Genomic DNA, 19,377 nt, shown 5'->3' on the forward strand with positions numbered 1-19,377 from the left:
CAAGTAGATGAGAAAGGTATGACTGGGGAAGAGAAAGCAGGCTGCAAAGCACAGTCAGAACTTTTACTTCTACCACAAGCAAGCTCCTGTCTGGTTCGCTGTTAATTATCAATTATGTGTTCAAAACAAAAGCCCAAGTTTTAAACAGGCTACCCACTGCTCTCTGGTAAGCACGACCTGTCACCAAACCAAAGCTGTCAGCAAAACTTATGGGACAGTTAAGTGAGGGACAAGGGTAAAAAAACATCTTGGATAAACTGTTCCTGGATGACTTCCTGCCTATGGTCCACAAACCATGCACTCATCAAGGAAGCTTTATTTTACCTAGTTCCAGGATGAGTTTGGCTGAGGTATGGTATCCTCCTCCTCTATCAATAAGGCAGGCAAACTCCTGGGAACTTCTTTCCAAGAAGTACTTACTGAGCTTCTGCAGTGATCAATTCATACAGCCAATTACCCTGGGAGGAAACTGGTTTTGGCAATAGCAAGTCTGAAAATCCATTTAACCAAATATGCACAAACCCAGTTGTTTACTCTAGGTAAGCAAATCCTATGGAAAAAAAAATAATTAAACCCAAAATCTTACAGGATTCAAAGTTGGGGGGAGGCCACATCAAGCATCTAACTCTGTAGGCATGTTACTCAACTTGCACTATCGCTAGTCTTTGAACATATAAACAGTGATCTACAGCCTTCTAGCTACTTCTCCACACCTAAAAGTGTGCAGTCAGTTTCAAAGACTGAGCTGAAGATTTCACTTTAATCACTCAGTTTGTTTCAGAAGAATTAAGTACAAATTTTCCAAAAGCTCTTAAAAATCTTTTCACTTTGGGGAGTACCATTTTCTTTTCTTTCTCATAAGCACATCTACGGAGAAATTAAGCAAATTACTGAAATAGCTGTTATGAAGTTGGTAAAATGTATCAACAAAGAGATCTGTATTATTAGCCTCTAAACCCACCAAGACTAAAGAAAGTTAACATAAAAGGGGTAAGGGAAAAGAATTGAGCTCTACACTGCAAAAGTTTTATGTTTATTATCACTTCAGTATTTAGACATCAGGAAAAGGCACAACTGCTGCAAATTTAATGGTAGGTTATTTAGGACTGAATATCAAAATACTGGTCCTTTGACATTTCAGCAAAAGGCTCCAATTCACTTACAGCAAGATAGATTAAATATGTTCCTAAACAATACCAGACCAATTTGTCTACTCTAGGGCGTGCTACAGTTTGTGCCACAGCCCCATTGCACCAGTGGAAGATCATAAATTACCTCAAACAATAGTTGGAGTCAAGACTGCATAATTTATCAAGAACCATTTGCTTCGCTGATACATTCTTGAGTATTCATTTGTTAACACTGCAGAAACAGAGGAAAGCAATAATCTCTAGATGGTATCATTCCTGGTCAGTCACACATTAACACCGATTTAACATGTCATCTCTTTTGATCAGTCTAAAACCAGTTTATCAACCTAGTCCTACCCCAGGAATACAAAAAGCCTTTGCTCACCTTTAAGACCTAAGGTCCTTTGTACCACATCAACAAGTAATAAATTTCATTGGGACAGAACTCTACACCAATTCATGTGTTCATGACCTTAAAAAGAAAAATAGATCAATTTTTCCTGTGCTGTTGTCTTTAAACATGGTATTTAGCACATCACTTCTCGTCAGAGACTGTAGCTGCACACAGACATACATGTTCTTTCCACACAATTTACACAGCACAAATCACAAAGAGGTATTCAAGTGCCAAGTTACTGCCCTTTTCCTAAAATGCCTTAGATGAGAGAGGCAAATTCCAACGGATTGTAAATAGGAAACAAGCTATGTAGTCGATCACTGTTAGAAAACTCAGGACATTCAGTGGTGAGAACAACTGTCATGCAGCATCAAGCAAGACAGCCTGTGCACATTCAGAACCAGGCGATTTCATGTGCATTTACTGGCTTCAGAGCTCTGCCTTGGACAGAGGTCCTGAAAGAAGGACAGTCATGACAAACCACGTTTCAAAGGTCACGAGACTAATTTTTGGTATAACATTCTCCAGAATAAAGAACGGACTATTGTTAGGCACAGCTTTGATGTCTCAGCCTCTCAAAAGTATTAAACAAACTCACACGATCTTAAAGATTGATATTAATCCTGCATGGAAAACACTGCAGGTATGCACCCTGGAGATTGTCACTGCTCTGAATGGGTTGCTTAAGTCACAATCAAATTACTCAGCTAACCACCAGAATAAGTTGTCGATTAACTGCAAATTAAGCCCATCACCAGGTATGTTTTTCTGATTTATCACTTGTTATCCGCACATTCTCAGCAGAGGAAATGGTATCTCGCCCAGCACTGTGGAAGCAGACACAGCCTACGCACCTACGGATACTGTGGTAGGAAAATGGCAGGGGGATGGTCACTCTGCCAATTCAGGAAGTTTTCCAGGTTCTACATGTGCCATCTGTCAAAGTCTTTAAATTCAAGAGAAAAATATTTTTTAAAATGCAATTGCTTGCAGATTAGTTAGGAACAGGAGGATAAAAAAAAAAAAAAAAAGAAAAGGATTTTAACCTGGCAGAGTTGCAAGACAAGCTCCAGAGCTCTTGAAAACTGGATTTATGCTCTTTTATAAAAGGTAACTTAACAAATTTGTTGAATGTTATACCCTTTTAAGTATTTAATAATTTTTCTTCTATAATGTTCTGCTTTCTCTAGCTGAACTATTATGAAAGAGGGAAGGGGAAAAAGCTTCAGCATAGCCTTAATTTTGACTCGAAGACCTTTATCTAAGATCTCAGGTTTTACATGCAAGTTAAAAACCTTTCCATCCCTTTAATGTATATATTTTATTCTCTCAGACACTAAATATCACTATTCATTTCTCCCCACAATACTGAATGAAGTTTTGCAGACCAAACCTGGATTTTCCTAAGAAACTAGAACAGGTCTTAAAACTGAATCAATACCATATTCTCCCCTAACTTATCTTCAGGACTGAGTTAAGTCTACCGGACTGGATTTAACATCTTGAAGACCCAGGGAAAAAAGATCCTTTCTTCTCAGCCTACACAAGGAATAATCTTCCAAGACTTCAACTGGCTGTTCTCCTGGCTACAGGCTCCCCACTACTTCATGCCATCTAGGAAAGTGTTCTGTTTTTTATTGCAGACGTGTGTGTACATATATATATATATATATATACACACACACGGGTGTTTATCTGTATCACCGAACAGGTTTACAAGATGAGGTGAGGCAGCTCTGTGGATACACCAAGCAACCCTCTACAACACAGGCATGAGTACCCATACTCTGAAACTTACAGTCTACTCCTATTGCCATAGTTACAATGGAAATAAAGTTGGATACCAGCAGCATGAGGCATGCCAGTGAATTTTCCCTAGTTGAAAGACCTGACAGCTAGCAATGTCCCCAGCTGCACCAATACTGTGGGACCCAGATGTGCTTTTGCATGCAAGATCCAGACAATTTCTCACAAAAATGAAGCCTGAATGACTATGTAGGCTGAAAAGAAAGTGCCATCAGATTCCTGAGTTGGCTGGACCAAGGAGACTAAAACACCCTCGGCAGCACACAAGTTTGCCATCAGATTTCATCATGGCTTCAGCAATTAGTACATGTAAGGACTTCTAAAGCATCTTCCCCTCTTTTAGTGATAGCTTCAGGTGGAGACTGTGTCAATTTACAACACTGAGAATGCCCCTCACCCTCCCTTAAGGGATCACTTGGTCAGCAGGACTGAATTAATCACCTCAAACATTTTACTGACCACTTTCTCAACTCACTCAGTTCAAACACACACTTGCTTCTCTCCCCAGCTCTGAATGTTCCTCCTTCAGGAAGGAAGGAGTCTCCTTCGAGACACCCAAAGTCTCCAGTCTGCCCATGCTGAAAAATAATACCTGGCTAGTTTCCCTTCAAACGAATTTTTGTCCCCTCCAAAACACATCCCCAAACACTCCAGAATGGATTAACTCTCCAACCACAAAAGACTTAATAGCATGATCGTCAACACCCTGATGACCTACTGAGATTAGCAGCAGGTAATATTTAAGAATACCTGCAGCTTTCCCAATTTCTCCCCATTTTCCTTGCATGAATTGGTATCTTCACATCCATTTTGTTACACATATGTACCCAAAAGGCAATAGCAAATCTATGATATGGAGCAACTGCCTCACTAGAGGAATACTTTGAACATCTTTGAAAACAAAGCATTGTTCTAGCTAAAATTTCAAGCGAGTGTTGTGCACTAAAATGAAAAGCAGTGTTCAAAATATAAATCATCAATCAAAAGCACTTCAGTTACGTCCAAACACTCCCACGAAACCATACTAAAAAATCTGGTCTTATAAAAAAAGGGAATATAATTCTCTTTTGCCATTCTTAATTGCAAAGCTGTTAGTCTAAATATTACACCTTGTAAAGGAAGCCATTTGCCATTGTACTTTTGCCAGAAAGTGAAGAATCTTGGCAACGGCAATTCAGGCTTTTGAAAGCCAAAACAGATACATACTTCAGAAGAAGCACAGAAGAGCTGATGCCATCCCACTTCGAGCCTTGCCAAATAAAATTAAATAAAATATATGCAGTTCAGCATTTCTTGGTTTCCTGAATCTGCCCAAAATTTTGAAAAGGCTCAAGACTCATAGCCTGTGAATTCATATTCACCTCCTGATAGAACATCTTCACTGACAGCAAAGATAAGGTCCTGAGAAAAAGCAGTATTTAGCCCAACAACATTGGACACCACCACCAAAAAAACAACCAACCAAAAAAAAAAAAAAAAAAAAAAAAAAAAACCAAACCAAAAAAACAACAAAACAAACCAAACAAAATCAAAAAACCAAACAACAAATCCCAAACCTGTAATGAGCTTTGGAAATACTGACAGACTCTACACTGTCTTCCTTGATCACTGAAAATCCTCTTCTGTCTCCTAACAGCTTCAAATTCATAGCTTTGAAGTAGGAACTTTGGCAACTAAACAGAGACTTGTACCAAAGTCTAAATGAAATGTTAATTAGACAGAAACTTAAATAAAAACCCATGTAGTATACAGCAGACAACCCCACCAGCAAGCCATATGCAGAGGTAGGGAAGGTGCAAGGATGCATGACTAGGACATGAGAGGTACACGAGTGAGGAAGCCCAGGTGAACTTCATCTGACAATGCCATGACTAGCGGTCTCCAAGTTTGCATATACGGTTTCTCCCTACGTCATTTGCCTCCGGAGAACCAAGAAACCACTGTCTCCATTCTCTCCGTGTTGTCACTGTCCTGCCTCCCCTGCCCACCCCAATCTAGTCACATTTCTTGTAAAACAGAATCCAAAATTTTACAATTTTGGTAAGCAGTTGAAATAATTATTCCCTTATGTTATTTTAAGCTTTTATTATCCAACCTGAAGACTTAGAGTGAAGTTATACAACAGTCAAGATGATTTAATAGCTTGTTACTGCCAAAAACAGGACAGACATCCCACTCTCTTCATCAGCCCTTGCTCTGCTTTCTTCTTCCACTTCCTCCCAGAAGCTTCATGGCACTCCCTCCTTCTCCCCCTTTTGTGTCATGTATGGTCCTTAATGAGTTCAGCTTGTGTTAATTAACGCATTTGTTTTGCTGGGTTAGTGTTCCGCTAAGGAAGCAAATGCAATGAGCTTAGATCTGACAGGCAGTTCAGTTGGCACAATGTGAACGGCGGGAGACCACGAGCAAGAGGGGAAGGGAATAGGATCACCCCCTCTCCCGTGGCAGCAAACTATTATATTGGCCAAGGCAACCTGTGAACTTTCATTTTATTTGTTTACTGCTATTAGGAGCTGGCAAACCTTTCCTACTGCACATCCATGAGAATTAATGCTTTCCAGGCATCTCACAGAAGTTAAACATTCGGACAGATCTCCAAATAAAATATTAAGGTTTTCTCAAAGGCACTTAACTTTCACCTTCTGGTACCAACTCAATTAAAGTCTACTTTTGTTGCATACTTACCAAAACATTGCTTTTTGCATTCAACACAGTACTGAGCCTTTATGCTTCCAACAGGTAACTGGTGTGAATGGTCCTTCTCTCTGCTCTGCAGTGGGATTTGAAAGCCAAGGGCCCTAGACCCCCCAACCAGAGACTAAACTATACACAAGACATTTTTCTAAACAATTAAAATTCATCAGCCTCTGCACAGTGCTGCTTTTTGTTTGTTTGGGGTTTTTTTAATGAAAGTCAGATCATTACAGATTCTGTTTGAAACCGCATCTTAATCTACATGCTTATCCAGAAATATCCATTGGACAGATCTACCAGACTCAACTTGCCTTTACTAAGGTGACAAGATAGTAGCATGCACTCCTCAGCTGTTACTTTTACAGCCTCCAGACAGAAGTTAGGAGGCTGTAAAAGTAACAGCCGAGGAGTGCATAATAATAATTGGAATATATATACAGAAGTTTGATAGAGAGACTTTTCAATCCATAGAGTAGCACTCTGCAGCAAGGATGCCTTGCCCCCAGCTTTTGTTCCCTTATTTCTCTACAACACTCCTTCATTTTGGAGAAGAATTTTCCAAAGCATGCAGAAACCCTTCTTCCCCGCCTGGCTGATGCAAAGGACAAAGATATAAAAAAAAGAGAAACAACAAAAGGCAATGTCCTATCACATGACCTACTGATCAGTTTTTCAAGCCTTTTAAGTCTGTTTCATCCAAATGATGCATTCATCAATCGCCATAATTATTCACAGCCTATTTTTCTTTCCATGGATCTTTACGCAGGGGGCACCGTAGCTTCTCAAAGAACTTGTTAGGTTTTTGTTACACCATACTAGCTACAGAGGGTTGACCATAAGGCTGACTTCTAAACCAACACTCACACTTGTGCACAGAAAGCGACAGGCAGATATCTATCAATACCATTCACATCCCTCCTTAGGGTCTCTCCTGCACCCAGAGTTTTCAGGTGGTTTAAAATACTTTTCCTGGATTTTAAACTTCATTATTGTGGGCCAATGACATCAGGCATTAGGGTTTTTACTTTGACAATTTACATGGTTTAATGCTGATAGTTAACACAGTAATTGTACATGTATCACTTGCTGTTCTCTTGGTACAAGATTTTTTGGGAAGAGTTATTAACTAAGATTATAAGAATGTCTATAAGAATTATAGACATTAAGCTTTGCGTTTTTGAAGAAAATCAATTCAGAGAGGCTTTTACAGTTATCTGTGATTTATGTTCATGAATAAGCACTGGTTTATTTACATAGCCCCATCCCATACAAGTGGTTGAGGCTAGAAGGCAAGTTTAGACATTTCAATTCAAACTGCAAGCTACTTGCTAAGATGGTATCTTTTTGAGATACCATAAAAGGTACACTTTAGTGAGAAGGTTACTCTCAGTATACCTCATTTATATCATTAGAACACTCAAAAGAAAGACTTTCTCCTTAGCCTCTGAAAAAAAAAAATCACATTCTGTGAGCAGAGATGCATTCTCCAGCATCAACAGCACGTTAATTCACCCTCCAAATAGTTTTGTGGTAACTACTCCCAAACATTATTTATTCCAAAGAATTCAACTGTTGAAACAATTCTGACAAGGACACCATAGTAAGTAACAGCAGCAAGTAGCAAAAATAAACAAGCAAACCCCTTTTACCTCTCACGTACAGCAGGGTAAGGGTTACCACAGAAGGGCTTGTAAGTGATAATGCAACAGAGCCAGGAGAGCTCTGGACTACATCAACCCCAAGCAACCAGGCAACAACCAACTCTGCTTCTTGTTGCAAAGAGTGCAAGAAGGCAACTTCAACAAATACTGTGCTGCTCTTGAGATGAACAGAAAATCCTGTCTATTCGAGAGGGCTATAACAAAGAAGTGCAAGAAGTGCAAGTGATAACACACAGAAATTAAAGGAATAAGTACGCCCTTGATTGACTGGAACATAAAAAACTGTACCCAATTTGGAGACTGTACTCATTCACTCCTATGCAATGAAGCACCAGCAGTGCCAGAGCTCGCTCAACTGCAAAAAACCTGCTTGTAGTTTTAAGATACTGATGTCACAGATATCCCATGTGTACTTTAACACTGCCTCACTAACAAATCACAGCAATCTCTTCTTAGAGCAAAGAGACCATTTTGTAATCTCAAATGCATTTGCTGGCATTATGCAACACACAAGCTTCAAATCCACGGGTGGCTTATGGTTAGCAGCAGGCAATCAGTGCTGACTTTCAGAACACAACTAAAATGCTACTGGTGCACTATTCTTGAATACAGGCTAAGATTTTCTATAAATAAATAAATAAAGGATACTGGCAATGCACAAGTCTTTCTTACCCTCTTACATTTTTTAGCCCTTGAAAAACAATTTCAAGCTGACATCTCAAAAGCGAGTATGCTGACCTACTTGCAAATATAATACCACCCTGGGACAAACAGGGCACAGCTTTTTTAAGTAAGTGTAAACAAAACAGAAAATAAACCCACAGAATAGGTTAATATTTTGTACAAGAGCTAACATTCAACAAAAAGATGAAATCTAGCCAACTGATCACATGTTTCATGTGCATTAGTGAACACTTATTTACTGCTATTAACTTGTACCTGCAGAGAGGAAGAAAGAATATATTCTTCCTTTCATTCTGAAGGTCATAAGGTGATCAAAGTCCCAGCTTAATGAAGACTGTGCTGAGGTTGCAAGTGTCATAGCTTCCACCAACCCCTTCAAAATGCAGCACTGGAAAGCACAGGGAAGAAAACTGAATACCATAATACCGCCCAGGCTTCATAGACTATGTCAACTTAATTAGAATGGTATTTTGGCAGTACCAAAAGATTACATATCGAAGGCTGAGTAGCAAGCCAAATAACTTGACTAGACTATTTTGCCAAGCCACCTACATTAACAGCTTCTTCCCTGCACTTTCAGGGTGCCATAAAGGAAATCAGGCCTTGTTTCAGGCCTTATGAGGCTGTTTAACAGAGGTATGACATGTTGACTATCCCCAGCACTGAAGGTTTATTAGATATGCATTAAACAAGGAACATCCCTAGTTAACCTTCAGACTCCAGAGCTGCCAGAGAGGAACTTTTGTTCTTCAAGGGTGTAGGCTCCAGATGTAGCCAAAACGCGTTCCCTGCATACCAGTGTACTTCAACCCACAAAACACCTGTACCCCAAGCCTGGAACCCACACATAGGTCCCAACTGCATTCTCCCTCCTCCAAGGTTGTCCAACTGGTACTGGCAGCAGTGGAAAGGAGGGAGAAGACAGCATGTAAGTGTCCCCGCCCGCACAACATCGTTTCATAGGCCTGTAGTACAATGCCCACAGAAGCAAATCAACATCCAGGCTGCACATGGAGCTGACCACAATACTATTACAGGATATGAAGGCAGTCACATACCCTAGATGGTGGTAGTGGTATGCGTACAGAAATGTACGCTCCTGCACTGCCACATCAGTCAGGAAGGAGAAACAGGCTCTCCTTATGTGCAGTCCATCTCCTTCCACAGCAGCTATCTGGATGTCAGAGAAAGTTGGGGTTGGCATGAGATGAGCTCAAGCAGCCACTTACAACCCACACAATTCAGTGAAGCACACCACTGGAGCACCTGGTTCTTTCCATTGACAACAACATGAATTTTGTTGAATTTAGAAAACTGATGTAGCCATTCATGATCTGGACACACAAAAAAAAGAAAAAACCAGCAAAAGGAATCCCTCTGGCTTCAGTACAGCATTGAAACTTCAAATTCTCAGCACCTCTGGACAAGACTGACAATTATGCCAGGCCAGTCATGCACTATCCCCTGACTTTTGGTCTCTGTACTGCAGAAGTCAATCCTGACAAAGCTTCAGTTTCTCCCATCAGCTTTTAGGGTTTAATTTCACTCAGTGTGTCTATGTGTATAATACATATATTATACACACACGCACTTACATGTGCCTGTGAACTCTATGAACTCTAGATTAAGAGATCCTTTAACAGCAGCACAGAATGCAAGATGGCATGGCAGAACTCAGTTGACCTCATGAAAAATAAAAAAATCTCAGTTCCCTTCTCTGAGTTTCTTCCACTGTTTGATGCAGAGATTTTGTTCACACTTTGCTCTTCCAAAAAGTTCTCCCTCTCCCAAAATACACCGCAGTATAATAAAACAAAATGTTTATCAAAGGAGCAGATGAGCTCTCTTGCAAAAGCCTCTGTGAATATCACAAATTTGAATTTCTAATTGCTGCTGTTAATTGATAAAATAACAATTCCAAATTTTTTGCTACTTTGTATTTTGATCTATAAAAGCATTCACTCATCATTAATACAATCAGTTTGACAGATTCATCAAAAAAGTCTCAATTTTCATTTCAGCCTCGCCAATTAGCAGTTCTATTTTATTAAAAACCAGCTCTGCATGAAGAGATGGCTTCACACAACTGCCTGCTTTACACAAATACCTCCCACAGGCTTTCATGCTACTTTCTGTCACTGGAAGAGGGATAATATTCTCTTTACCTAATGCTCTGATGCTTACAGATCTCAGCAATCACTAGCTTGTAATATTCCCCATCTCCTTCAAACTGACAGCAGTACCACAGAATTTGCCACCAGTGCCCAATATCCTCTCCTCTTTATTGCATTACTGGTCTTAGATAAATTGCACTATGTCTTGGAAACTATCACATTTGTTTCCTGCAACATCTTTGCCTACACATCTTTTCCAGTCCAGTAACTTGTATAAGTCAACACCCTAAAATGAGCAGCACAGTTTTCATGAGGACTCTCCTATTTAACTAAATGACAACCTTCTCATTATACAAACCCAAAAGGTTTCTCTCTAAAACACAAGACAGAAGTAGAAGTTCATTGAAGCTGGATGCCTCTGAGGAGTCAGGTTTGAGAAGGCTGTTCCATACAGAAGTGCTCTTCTCTCTGTGGCAGGTGATGAGAGCCACTGTTCCCAGAGAAGTTCCCAGTTGCAGAACTTCCTAGTCTTGTCTCTTAAGCTGCAGGCATACCCTCATATTCTGCTCCTGCAGAAATGCAACAACACATTGTCTAACGCAGCACTCCAGTCAGTCTCAGTGGGACAACAAGCAGCAGGAAGGAATGACACGGATATAATTTTTCCCTTGACAGCAATTAGCAGCACTTGGTCAGAAAAGACTTTGCAGCTCAAGTTAAGAAATGCAGGATTATAGAAAATCACTATGCATGAGGAGGCAGAAATATTGAGCACACCAGGAAACAAGCACCCAAGTCACTCCCATGGCCTAAGGGACAGAAAGACACAGCTGATTTTCTACTAGACTTTGACAATAGATCCCTAGAATCTTAACACACATCTGTCTCAGGCAGGTTAAACCTTTTAAGGTTTAAACGCCTAATGAGATCCACTTTTAAACACGCCAAAAAAGACAACTAGAAAGTGCAGGATCACTCTGCTTTTGTGCCAAGTCAGAACACAAACAACTCCTTCTGTGGAGGCCACACGTGCCAAGAAGGACTAGGCTCCAGCTCCCGGCACTTGAGCAGCACTGAAGTTTTCATTCTCTGGATGGATAGTAAAACACCGCTGACCATTTGCACTGCAGACAAGTTAAGAAATCACCCCATATAGTCAGATGAAATTAAGGAAGTGTGTCATTCATTACCGGAAACCTTCTCCCTGATATCCAGTGACAGGATGTGTGGGAATGGTTCACAGCTGAGTCAGGGGAGGTTCAGACTAGATACAAACAAACACTTCCTTTACCAAGAGGGTAGTCAAACACTGGAACTGGCTTCCTAGAGGAGTGGTCAATGTCCCAAGCATGACAGTATTTAAGAGGCACTTGGACAAGGCCTTTAACAACATGCTTTGACCTTTGGTCAGCCCTGAAGTGGTCAGACAGTTGGACTGAATGACCACTATAGGTATCTTCCAATCGGAATGTGCTATTCCATTCATCAGACATTCAATGTTCCATTCAAGGAACATTCTTTTATACCAAAACTGCCTTACCTGAGTGAGTGGCCTTAACTGGATTTCAGGATATCCTCTTTAATTTCTAATTTTTTTTCTGATACAAGTCAGGCATTGAGGCATCTCTGGAAATAACTACTTCTAGAAGTGTCCATCTCAGAACACTCAGGTGCTCTCTTGCTATCAAATTTGAGCTTATGGAAAAAACAACAGTCAGCTGAGAAAAAGTAACCTTCTCATCAACAACCATGGTCTGTCTCAACGTATGAGTAAAATCAGTCAGAGTCAAGAGCAGTTTAGGAAAAACGGTTTTATTTGACACTGAAATGGACTGGGAAGTTCAGAGGACAAACTGCTATGACCAAGGTAAGGGGCTGACAACATCCCACAGCCATCTCAGGAACCACCTGCTCCCCATTGCCACAGTGCCCCACACTTTACACACAGTTCCCACTTCTCATCCAACACCCTCACTCTCAGCATGTGGCTCTGGGGAAAAGTGTGGAAGCTTGCATTGACTGCTGACCACTGATGTTGGCCAGCAAGGGACCAGTTAACAATACAAATTTCACAAGCCCACAATTACAAAACAGATATGAGCAAGTACTCTGTTGGCAATTAGAGCTTCAGCTTTATTTTATTTATTCTAGTATAAGAACAGATGTTGCAGTTATTCAAAGGTTTTCACAACCTTAATTGCTGACCTTAATTGTTGTTAATCTTTCCCATGAAGTGGAGACAGACAGACGCCACCCGTATTTTCATATTTTCCGAAGATAGTGAGCTGCAGGGTATGAATAATAAAAGACAGTATTGTCTGCCCTCTCCCTCTTGTGTGAAATACAAGGGTATTGGGATTGGCCAGCAGCATGGAAGAAAAAGAATGAACAAGTGACTCAGCTGTTTTATTTATTTTTTTTAAGGATGCATCTGCTACAGGGTTGAACCTTGACACCGACATTTCTTCCCCCTCCCCAGCAATGGGTGAAGCCTCCAAGTGCCAGTGAAGGAAGTGCTGTATTTAGCCTTCACAACGCCTGAAACAGCTGATACACAAAGCGCCCTGTCCACCTCATTGAGTATCACTAAAGCTGTAGTATTAAGCAGCAAAGTGTTGAGTTTCACAGGGCAATATTAGGTTTCATAAACAAGTTCTCAGACTGGGTAAGAAAGCAGCATTTAATTATGTGCTAGAAACATTGCAAAAGATACATGAGAGCTTCCCAAATCTTTTCCTTTGCTAGTGGGAAGCCTGTCTGACTTCTTACTCAGGTATGGAAATTTTATATCCATCTTTTTGCTGCAGAACTTGGAGATGTAAGTTTTCTAACCAAGAAGTACATTCCTCTGACTTTGTTCTGCCAAGTGTACTCAAAGATGTTAACTTGGTGTCCCAGTAATTTGAGACCAGGCAATGCAGAGGAGGGACACAAGTTCATAAATGAAACCCAGGATGTACTGATGCAGGCATGCCCTATAACCTAAGGCAGGAGCTCCAGAAGTCAGCATAGTGAAGATCAATTTCATGTTTATGATGCCTTCAAACAAATGCCCAGAGTGAACTTGGGGCACACAACTTAACCCACAGACCAGATTAGAATAGCATCAGCTACCAGCTCTGCTGCAAAATACAGGAAAACAAGTATTTTCCCTGCCTCTCACATAAAAACTCAACTGCAAATGTCTTCAAGGATTCTTGACAGAAAGCAAAGGTAAGAACTGTTTTGGTTTTAGTTCCTTAAGAGATGTTACCTTTGCTCATCAAAAAAAAAGTCAAAATAGATAAGCCAACCATGTATACTAAATAACTGCTCACACATTACATTTTGAGAGCAGCATTAAAAGATTGTTATAAATTGCACAATGGAAATAATTCAGTCAAGATTTCCAAAAGGAAAACATCAAACTACCAAGCTGTTAACTGCTGTGTATACCCTGTCACACCTAAAGGGATCTGGACATAGCACGAAAGACGCTAAGTTATATGCTTTTAGAAATCAGTTCAAGATAAATCCAGGGAACTTAAAAATCAGGAAGAAACTTCTTTTCTGAAAGAACTAGCTAAAACTAGATAACACAGACGTGAATAATCAATAAGATGGCATGAGCAAATGTCACTACAGCTTCTGCCGAAGTTATGACTCAAATCCACCCGAAGTTTATGACACTGCATGAACAAGACACATGTGGGCATTATCCCTAGAGACTCTTAGAAGGACCTGAGCTGCTGTAGAGCTTGCAGGAGTGGTTCCCCCCTTAACACCCAGCCAAAGGCTAACAGTTAAAGGTAGGAAAACACAGAGACTTTTTTCCCATACAAGAAGTGCTCAGAATTACCGTAGAGGCCATTATTTTCAACGTATCCTTAAGCTCTTTGAAATGTGACAACAAGGGAGGCAACACAAAGTTTGCCAGCAGTATAATGTGTTCAGTCAGAGCTGGAGCTTCATGCAAAGCACAGCAGAAGGACCTCATGATCACAGGCAAATGGGTAGCCAAAAGGGCAACTCTGATTTAATTTCCACAAACTCAAGCCCATGCGCAAGAAGAATAACCCTGCCTGTGTGTACCACTGAAGTAAGTGTCAGGAATCTGAAGTATTATCTTAGGGGAAAGAAGGAGGGGGGAAAAAAGCAGAAAATATCTCACAAGGAAACACAGTATTAAGAATCAACGAACTGCCACAAGCAAAGCAGAATCATGACAAGTCATTAAACCCAGGGCACACCCACTCCTTGAAAACTGTGGGCTGTTATGACATTGAAAGGGTAAAACAGAATTAGAAAGAGTATAGAGAAGAGGAATTCCTAAAGCAGAAATGAATAGTCCTGGATCATTTGGCATAGAAAAGAGACAGCTGAAGGAAAAGAAGGCAGACATCGAGTCAGTTATAGAGGACATGGAAAAAGTGCCAAGAGAATAAGCATTCTCTCTCAACAGAAAAATTCAGACAATCTGAAATTGATAAGAAACCTGAAAATCTTTCCCATGAGGTGAACAGATTTACGAATGTGTTAAAATAATAATAATAATAACAATAATAATTTAGACAAGCGCTGGAGAAAGCTCATAAGGGAGAACAGCAATGATAGTAATAGATGTGCACTCTCCAGATAACTGCAGCACAGCTCACCAGGAAGCAGAAGAGTCTAAAAGCAGAGAAAAACTCCTTGCAGGCTTTCTACCTAAGCAACTGCAATTCAAATCAACATTTTTCTTCTTTAATTGATATTCCTGGCTGAGAATTGTGGGCGCTAGACATTAACCAAATGGGGATGGTGGTGAAGAAGAGCTGGAGGCACAGCCACATCACTGTGGTGCCGAAGCACCACCTCAGCACTGCCACACTGCATCCTCCAGAAACACTGCACCAATCTAACAGATTTGCACCTTTAGCAAATAGGCACAGACTTAAAAACTACAGTTGCTAGGCATCCTCCATGTAACATTTACTTTTAACAGCAAGTCCTGCAGGCTGCTGCAGCATGCAAAAGGAAGAATATATGTAGCCCACAAGTTGACAAGCACACGCCGAAATGCTGGCTCTCTACAACACGCAACATGATCCGCTTCATAAAAGTGCCTGTCCCACTATTTCCCTGGGAGTTTACTACATCCATGATGCAATACATTTTAGCATTGAATACAAAAGGTGAAGTTTTCATAATTGGCATCTAGGAAGACCCCTCCTTTGCATTTCAGGCCAGACAAAGAGTAAATTGAAATCTAAGGTTTTAAAGAACATGATTCCTGCGTGATTAAAGAAATGTGATTAACTCCTCCCAAAATCACAACTTAAGGCTAACACCATACTGAAAACTGGTAAGAGACCACAGCTGAACAAAGCCTTGAACACCTCTTATCAGCTTTTCATTTTGAAAAAAAATGTAGAACTACTTTCAAAACAGCATGAGAGTCACAACACCAGAAAGATTCTGGCCTTTTCATGTTCTCAAAATAGCATGCTAGAAAGATGTCTACAAAAATAGAAATTTTAGGTGCATTTCGCTTTCATCTCGAGCATCAGCTCAAGTCTATCCAACGCAGCATTCGCGTAAGCCTCCATAAAGCATTCCCTCATACACCACCAACCCCACTCTGATCAGTGGCAGACAATTGTCATCAGATGCAGCCAATCACTTGAAAGCACTCCAGGACCAGAGCGTTTGGATGCTGGAGCATGCTTGTCCCTTCCCCGTCACCCCACACACACTGTGTACTGAGAAATGCAGATTCCTCTAACTTGCTTCACTGAAGTCCAAGGGCTCTAACAGAAGGTGGTAGCCAGCAGCATCACCAAAAATAAAACCATCAGAGAGAAACTAGTGAAGTATAAAGTAATGCTTTCTGTCAGGAGGTTAAGTGTGCAAGTTATTTTCACTGTACTTCTTGACACAGAAAAGCAACAACAGCAGCAGCAACAAATTTCAGGAACCATACTCTCTTTCTCCTCCATGCCCAGGAGGCAAACCAAGGGAAAAGCAATTGTCTTCAAACAGCCCCTCTGCTCCTTGACTGCCCTTCTGTGTGGCAGAGTGAAGCTCACTCAGTGTGTCAGGGAGAGCATCACTCCTCACCTCCCCTTCCTGCCTTCTAGGAATTTCCCAGGCCAACATTGGAGGATTAGGAGCTGTAATGCTATTAAACACCACAATATCAAAATGTGAACTAAAGCACATAAAGCCTGCCTTCAGAAGAGGAGAATTTTGGGGTGTTTTTTTTATTTAACCTCTGGAAAAGCATCTGACGAAAACAGTGAGGAAGCAGTGTCAAAACTGGCAGCTCCGCAAGCAAAACAGCCGAGTTTACGTGCTCATTGCAGCCCGCCTGCTACTTCAGATTACTTATTGCAGAGCAACAAGTCATTCTCTCCCTAATTGGGTCCCAGTCTAAAATAGTCCTGTTATTTTTAGTACAGTACTTAAGTATCTGAACTGTGCCCTGTACTGCCAAAGCTGGCATGCATCCCTGGCCATACCAGAAATTCCAATGTTAAACAAGAACACACATGCCACATACCCAGGCCAACGTTTGTTCTTCTGCCTTGTCTTTGGTGGGCGACTTTAAAGACTTTAAACATTAACAGCCAGCCAAAAAAGGCACATGCTTATACGCTAATTCTGCATTTAAAGCCTCTCTCCCAGCTACTGTGCAACAAGAGAACCAACCCGGCAAGGAAAGACTGAGGGTTGCAATACCACTGACTAGTTAGAGACAGTCACTTTGTCTTTAGGGCACAGAGAGAAGGTAAGAATGGGATTATTTTATCTCCATCTTGCTTCGTTTGCATCCACACAAGTTCTGGAGCACTGAAGGAGAGGATAAATCTAAAATGCACTCTAACTCACCCCTCTTCTGTCCCCTTCCACACTGCACATACACTATGGATTAAATTTAAACTAGTCAAGAAACAAAAGGCCTGTGTTAAATATGTTTACACACACCACAGAAGGACGATTATGTAAGCTCTGTCTCACAAACAATATGCTTTTTCTGCAGAAGAAATGAGATGATCAAAAACTTGTGCATGTTTCCAAGTCAGTCTTCCCACCTTCCATCACAGGGGTGACAACCGTCCTGCAGCATGCTAATTCTGGAGTGCAGGGAGCAGAATAAAATCCAAAATATCCATAGGCTGCTCCAACAAAGCCTTACCTGTCACCGTGAGCTGACTGTCCCTCACCTTGTGCTGCCACTGTAATCTCATTTTTGTTAAACCAGGAAGAAAAAGGTCCCAGGAGGAATTTACTCTGTCCTTTTACCAAGTACTTTGCAGCAAGGAAGTCAACTCTATGAAAGAGCTTTAAAGACAAAATCCTAACCTGAAAGACGGCTGCCAGCCAACAAAAATTTGTTAGTCTCTATTACCACTAGACCATCTGTTCTTGAAACTGTACGTTCCTTTTCAGAAGGGTTTTACTTTGTGAACAGCATCAGCATTGTTCACTCTCTCCACTCTGTCAACATCCCCTTATCCAACACACTTCTAGATCTGGTGGTGACACAAGACTAAGCCTCTAGTTTATCATATCATTATCTAGCCATTTTGGGTTAATCAGTATATTTCAGTACTTTCTATTTCAATTATTCTAACCTCAGACAGTAGCAGAAGCAACATATGTAAAATCTTTTATAGCTTCTGAGTTACGGCTGAGCTGATCAGGGGCACCAACTAAATGTTGTTCTCAAACTCAAGTCTGACAAAAGAGCTGAGGCAAAAATTCAGCCTTTTGGCATTTGCCCTGTAATCATAACAGTATATCGATTCTGGATGAAAGAACTTGCTCTGTGTTTGAAGAGAGCCTTCTGCCACTGAGTGTTCATTCTCTCTCATCTTCAGTTTTTAGTTAATCGTCAGATCCAAGATATTTAAGCTTTGCTCTTGCCCATACACGACAAAAAGCAAGCAATAGTTTGTCTGTCTGTCTTGCTAGGTAAAGAGGTCAAGCAAAGGCCTTTCATCTGCACTCCTCTAAAAAAGCAATAGCCTGCAGACAATTATTGCAATACCAAAATAAGTGAAAGTGAAACAAGGGACATGAAAAATTCATTCTGTAATTCCACAGCAATAAAATAATGATTAAGGGACAGGTCAGTCAACTCATCACTTTCTCAAGAAAACTACAAGGTAACATGATCAAAACAAAACCCCAACAAAACCCCCAAACAGAAAAAAAAAAAAAAAAAAAAAAACAAAAAACAACAACAACAACAAAAAAAAACCAAACAAACAAACAAACAAAAACCACCCAACCAAACCAAACAAACAAACTCAAACGACTGCTAGTGATGACAGGAGAAACGAGATTAAAAAAAAAAAAAAAACAGATCACCTTTTTCTCAAATTGGCTGGTTTTCTTGAAACTTAGTAATGAATTGAACAGTTTGGATTTTTTTTTTAAAGCTTCAAATCATTAGCAGTTATTTTTGAAAGTCCATAGTGGATTGCCAAGGTAGCAGAGGCTGGGGAATGGTGAATAGTGATTTCCTACAGAAGTGGGAGGGGAAAAGAGTGGAAAAAAAAACATTAAGAATGATACTTGTTGCTTAATTCGCACATTTACCATTAAATCCATCTGCTACCACCAAGAAGAAAATAAAAGATTGAACTCAACAAAAACTGGTTGTTCATGTATAAGCCAAGTCAAACCAACTCAACATCCTACTATGTCAGAATAATGTATTTTAGGAACACAGAAGCAGCAGACATTGAATCTAAATTCTGACATTAGCAAAACCACATCAAAAGATTCAAACTGCATTCTCAAAAAAATAAGAAAACTTTGTCATACTGTTATCAATGCAAACAGTCATCTTATGGCAGATTTGAAAGTGACTGAGCAACTGCACTGACTTATATTTGCTTGGAACGTCAAAAAAAATTGAAATA

The 19,377-nt window shown here is 40.4% G+C and overlaps 1 protein-coding gene across 6 annotated transcripts in view; it reads right to left on the reverse strand.

Moving 5' to 3' along the window:
* The window catches only part of GRB10 (growth factor receptor bound protein 10), a 146,728-nt gene that overhangs the window by 110,494 nt on the left and 16,857 nt on the right, over window positions 1-19,377 (reverse strand). Inside the window, exon 1 of one of the 6 annotated variants that reach the window (XM_053989577.1) lies at window positions 8,628-8,698. The exons of 4 other annotated variants lie outside the window; for them this stretch is intronic. The gene's annotated coding sequence lies outside the window, so the exon portion shown is untranslated. Of the gene's footprint in view, window positions 1-1,515; window positions 1,576-8,627; window positions 8,699-19,377 lie in introns of those variants that run through there. One more of the 6 variants, XM_053989568.1, reaches the window with a different exon arrangement.

Source organism: Vidua macroura, chromosome 1, assembly GCF_024509145.1.
Source record: "Vidua macroura isolate BioBank_ID:100142 chromosome 1, ASM2450914v1, whole genome shotgun sequence".
Taxonomy (NCBI): domain Eukaryota; kingdom Metazoa; phylum Chordata; class Aves; order Passeriformes; family Viduidae; genus Vidua; species Vidua macroura.